Below are 6358 nucleotides of genomic sequence, written 5' to 3'. Positions count from 1 at the left end.
ACCCATTTCGTACACCCATCTCTGTAGAGTGTGTGAATATTTCAGACCGGCCACAACCACTCAAAGCTGGTGCAGAAGGAAAAATAGTCTTCTTAGCTCTGCTTTCGATATGGGCCCTTTTCGATAGGTATTACTTATGGGGTTCAGGGGGTATATCAATGTGACAGCTACATTTTGCTCGCCTCTCTGCTTTTATTCGTGATCGATGTCGCGTATCCATGGCCAGTCTATTGAGGGTGAGCCGATGCAAGGGCAAGTATTCTTTTCTTTTTTTTTTTCTTTTTTAATGGTGAGTACAATCACACGTATTAATCTAACAGGACGGTATGATGATCTTTAACTTTAAGTGTGTGTGTTTGTAATTGTGTGTGTGTGTGTGTGTGTGTGTGTGTGTGTGTGTGTGTGTGTGTGTGTGTGTGTGTGTGTGTGTGTGCATGTGCTTGTGTAGTGGTGTTTATGCTTGTTCCTCAATACCACAACTATACGTGGCTATGACCAAGTGTGTTTCTTTTTATTTCCCTGTTTTGTATCACCGTGTTTGATGTGGGTTCGCATCAGGATCAGTACCAAATTACCATGTACTATCTAGCCACGCATCATCATGGGTTCACTTTGGAATAGTTCGATTTATATAATTGGTTTCAAATCATTGCGAGAGTAAAAATGAGTGCATCCGGAGTTCCGCCATTTCTTGAAGCAAGAGTGGATTGTTCTACAAAAGAATTGCGCATCTAACGAGGAAAACCAAATACACAGGGGCAAAAACAAATTTATTTCCCAGTCAATTTAATATCAGTGCAGAAATTTGTCAAAAGAATTTACAGTAACATGGTTCAACTTTAAATACAAAAATAGAATTACAGAGCTCTAAAAATTTATAGAATCATGGCTTATTAAAACAAAGAAGCATGGCGTAGAAACTATAATGACTTAGTTCTGTCTTTCTTAATGTTTGAAGCTACATTTATTGTGTGAACTTAAGGATGTAGGATCAGCCCCACAAGTCAGGTAACAACCTTTCTGTTAGTACCTACAAGGTTTGAAAACGCAACGTTTCAATGGTTTTACTGTAGTGCAGCTAGCATAGAGCTGTATTTACGTATAATAGAGCTCTATGAGTGCTAGTCACAAAGAAAGAAAGAAAGCAGAAGTCACAAACGCCACCACGAGATGGCGTTGTGCTAAAAATGCGATTTGTCACACTTTTGACAACATGGAGTTTTTCATGAATTAGAACATGAGAGTTTGTTATTCATTCAATGATTTGAAAAGACCCCACGCGGCATTTTGAAAGAAAAGCCGTAGATCGGGCCAAAGTAAGAGTACGCTTGAGTACCCCGTAGCATCAACGGGCTTTTTTAAAAGGACAGCTCAAAGCGCCGATGAACGGCGGCGCCGCGGTTTCGCCGCACGATATAATCTGCCAAGGCGCCTGAACTATACATACCACAGTTCAGACGAACACACACACACACACACACACAATTTCGTGGAGAGTCAGCATTTAGCTGCCAAGATTTGTCTTTTATCGTGTTCTTAACTTTATTCACATTTGAAGAGATCCATCGCAAGATGGGCTAATCAAGCTAACGGTCATTTCAAACATTTTAAAGTCCATCATTAGACAAAGCGAAATGAAACCTTTCCAGTGATACGTCATTATTATGTAACATAACAAGAATATTCTCGAAGTTATGATTAAAAACGTATATTATTTACTTTGTCTTTTTTAGCAGCTTAAATCACAAATATCTCAACTTGACATGAATGCAGTTATAGCTCGTATTGCGATAAAACTCTTATATTTCGTCATTTCTCGAACTGTGTATTCAGAGGTTTCGACTTCAACTTCTTCCAATTCTTCACTCGTAACCCAACAGGAGTCGATATTATGTCATGCAGCAGAAACATCTGCATTAAGCACCTAATAAATGCATTGCATTATACTATGTATTATCATTAGCAGAAATGACACACGTGACTACGGACTACTTTGACGCCGAGTTTCAGACACCTTTCCGTTGTACCATACTATAATTATTCAAGTCAGCTTGAGATTGCGCCAGATCTTGTCACTAGAGGGCGGTGTGGTAGTCAACCCTACAGATCTCTTTGCATGGTACGTGTAGTAGTCCGCGGCATCCTGTTCTTGGCTTACGAAGAAGACGTGCAGTCAGGGTTGGCTTCATCACAAGGTATTCCCATCTCTCTCCCTCTCTATCTATCTATCTATCCCCCTCTTTCTTTTTCTCTATCCCTCCCTCCTTATCTCATTTACTTGTCTTCCCCATCTCTCCCCCTTTCTCTCTCCCTCTCTCTTTATCTCACTTCCAATCTCCCACCCTCTCTCCAAGCTTCAAGAAACAGAGAAGAGTAAAATAATGCATATCTATACGCATTTTGACATTAAGCATTACAATGTATAAACTTTTCGAATTACTAAGATTTAGTTTACGAGACTGAAGAATGGATTTTAGTACGTTATGACGCTAAGGGTCGTTGCTTGCTCACATGCAATCATTAGCAAAGATATAAAGGTTTTTTGTTGTTGTTTTTTGCTCTTTAATCAAAATATGAAAGCACACAACAATATTGATATGACAAGCAACATTATCTGTTTTGTATCACATTTTATTGTTATCATACATCATATCTTTAAGCAAGGCAGTCTTAGTATACTGTACAAGTCTGTAAGAAATGCTTGGGGTATTGATATAAATACACGTTTCCAACTTGTCAACATCAGCATTCTTGGCAGAACCATGCATAATCATTTGCATGTATGTACACAAAATATATACCTGTACTTACAACACCTCTACATCTTTTCACCCAAGTTCTGATTTCATATTATATACATACATTATTTCTTTTTAAACAATTTTACACATGGGTGTACGAGAATGTATATAAAAACAGTACTGAACCACATAAACAGCACAAGATCAATCATTCAGACACAATGCATGTAGCGTTTTCATGCAATGACAGTCTCAACAAAGAATTTCTTCAGTTTATTCATGGCATACTCATTTAGAAGTCACAAGAAAGTTGGATTGTGCACATGTCCAAATCATCCATATCCTGGATCATAAAATAGCTCTGAGTAAGCAATGATTTCAGCATTTAAATCTTGACTTTTCTTTTTTGTTGTAGCTGTTGACATTTGGTCTGATTTGTGGAGGTTGTAACAGGTCAATTACAGAATGAAACTTGTAATAAAGTCTTCAACAACAACAATGGCCATTTTTCTCTAAAGATAAAGTACTTTAATCTACAATATTACTCGAAATGGGACCTTGAAATGCAAGGAGCATACTCCCACTTGATAGAAATCTTTATTCTGTATCTGGCAACTAACTGATTCACCCACAATGTCAAAGACACCAAATGAGCCAAGTGGTGCCAAAGGAGGGCTTATATATCTCATCCTTTGCTCCCATGTCGAGGTCTTTTTGATTTAAACCACGAGGTGCCACGCCCACCTGAAGTCCAACAGAATCATCATTAAGGTAAAATCATCCGCAGGAGTACAAGGAACCGATGTTCATAGCTTCTTTACACACTTGCATGCGCAGAGATCTTGCAAGCACTTAACCCAGCTCACAATCATTTTTCCAAAATACTGGGGAAGCTCGTTATAATATGGACCTGAAAACCATGACAATTACCTTGTTTATCAGGGTGCAAAAGAAAAGACAAAGAGTTCACACCTGCAAAAGTCACCTTGGTATATGAGGGTGATCTCATGTAACAGAGTTCCACTGTACACCTGCTTGAATATATGTTTATGCAATGTCATTTAGTGCCTTTTAACTGCTTCAAATTCCAGCATTTCTCGTTCCCATCAAGCACACGTAAATAAGCACATGCCTTTCGTTAAACTGGGTGAGGGAACAATCATAAGTATTTGCATGCTTACAGCTCTGCAAAACTTTTAGCAACCTTTCTTTTAGCACAAGAATGTCAACATACTATATGTATACACATTATCGCCAAGCATGTCTATGTTTTCTGTTTTCTGTAGCACATTTACCCCTTGTTGTTTCATTTTAGCACTACATTTGATCCATACCATTGACCACTTCAGAAGAAACTTGATCCTCAGCAGTTTTTTGTAAACTTTGTTCAGGCAAAAAAGAAAGAAAAAAGTCTCTTTTCTCATTTCAAATGAAAATTTGAATATGACCGTATGAAAACAATGATCTTGTATCACATTATAAAAGTGTTGCATTTGTCCATAAATGTGTCTTGAATCAAAGCAATTATCCCTGCAACTGACCACCCATATCTCATTATAAAGCAATAAGTAATAAATACACAAATAAACAAAAGATCATTTTGCTGTTCAATATCTATGTACCTATTCACCTATAGATAGCAAAATAAGCAACTTCCTGAAAAAGAAAAAAAAAATACAATCGAATGTACTTACAATGCTAAGTAACTCACTTCTGCATGTGATATAGTAATAAACAAAAAGAAAAAAATAATCGAAATGGCCGGAAGATAACCCTTCTTATTTGTTTGTTTTTGTTTCCTACAAAATACCAAAATGGGCAAAGGTACATCATTTAGCATGTAGTGTAAAGTCTTTCAAAATGTAGACATTTTGGGCCTTTTTTATCTTTAAAAACAATATATTGCACAAACAATATATATCTGCCACCAAAAATGATATCTTTTACAGAGTGATTCAAATTTTATCTGGTTGATTTTCCCCTTTCTTCTACTCTACATTCCTTGACTGGAAGACTGCTCATTGATATGTGTCTGTGTCCAAAATTTATGAAAAAATTTGTTGAAAGAATCATCACTCACAGTTGAGACTATGCATTGTTCTAGTTCCACTTTTGATCTGCACTTGATCAAACATATCACTTTAATCAATTATTTTTGTTATGATTATGCACTTTATGGTAAATGTATGATTTCATCACCTCCATTGTTCTACAAGAAGAGAATAAGGTAAAAATCCCAGGAAATATAACATTTAGCTTGTTCACATCATCCACGGTAACTTTTGCAATGTCTGGTTGAATACAAAAATCAAGTATGAATTATAACTTGTAACATTCTTATCAAAACTTCAATTCAGATATTTCTCTCATTGAATCTTTCTCATTCCTTTCTCTACCTGGCAATATGGCAATGTTCAGCACCACTCAAACATATATTTCTTCATTTACATCATGTCATATCCAGCAAAATCTTACAAAATTCTTTCACAAGAAAAAAAAAAGAAAAAAGAGACATGCTGAAAAGCTTCACAGAGTGAAAATATACGTGTTTTTTTTTAAAGAAAATACTGCTTGCATATTCTCTACCTTTTTGTTTCCCTAAAAGAAAAATTAGATGAAATTTTACTTGAATTCGATAGAGAAAATGAGGTCAGCTATTAAGAATGTATGCATTATGTGATACAACAGAAAATTCATTTTCTAGGGGCAAACAATGTCTTTTATACACAACCTTGTCTATCAAGCTTTTGAAAATTGACCTTGTATGCTCTTGGCAGAAAAATGCATGAATGGAGTTAACTATTGTTTGTTCTGAATTCCTTTTTTTTTTAATGCAAAGGACTCACTTGCAGCAGTTTTAAACATATCTCCATCACAGTTGAATACGGTTTAGTGATCTGTCTGAAACATCAACACACTTCCTGAATGCATGATGGGAAAAAATGTGAAAAAGGAATGTAGGAAAAAGTAACAGATATAGGAGTAAATGCCATTCTCTAGCGACAGTGAAATAAACAGGACCTTAGTTTGTGCCGAAATGTAACCACTACATATATAGCAAGGTATGATCATTCACACGCATCGTTTATGCCCTAAATCAACACACTTTGTACACCGTAGGCCCGAATTCACAAAAGTGGTTTAAATTTAGACCATGGTTTATGCAAATTTCTTCTGGGTAAAAATGCATGACAGATCACGTATGCCAACAGACGTCCAATAACCAAATGTGTATTGATACACCCACGTCAAAGGTACACCTATTTCATGCTTATTATAATCCATGGACTGAGATTTAAACCATGGCTTAAATTTAAACCATCTTCGTGAATTTGGGCCCTTAAGTATATTCCGGCAGAAATGGACTGTCTAGCCTTCATATATAGTACTTCGAAACAACAATTCGGTTTCTTGCAAGCAAGGAAGTTCTAAAGACTGGACCATGACTGGAATGTCATCATTGTAGACGTATTAAAAAACAGTGCATCTGAGACTCAAATTCACAAACGGACTGGCCGGACATCGACTGGCCGAAAAACAGCCATCTGGCTGAGCCCAGTACCGTGACGAAAATAAAATGATATGACTGACTGACTGAATGAATGAACACACTCATG

This window comes from Diadema setosum, chromosome 16 (genome assembly GCF_964275005.1).
Source record: "Diadema setosum chromosome 16, eeDiaSeto1, whole genome shotgun sequence".
Taxonomy (NCBI): domain Eukaryota; kingdom Metazoa; phylum Echinodermata; class Echinoidea; order Diadematoida; family Diadematidae; genus Diadema; species Diadema setosum.
Note: the sequence above shows the minus strand (reverse complement) of the source record.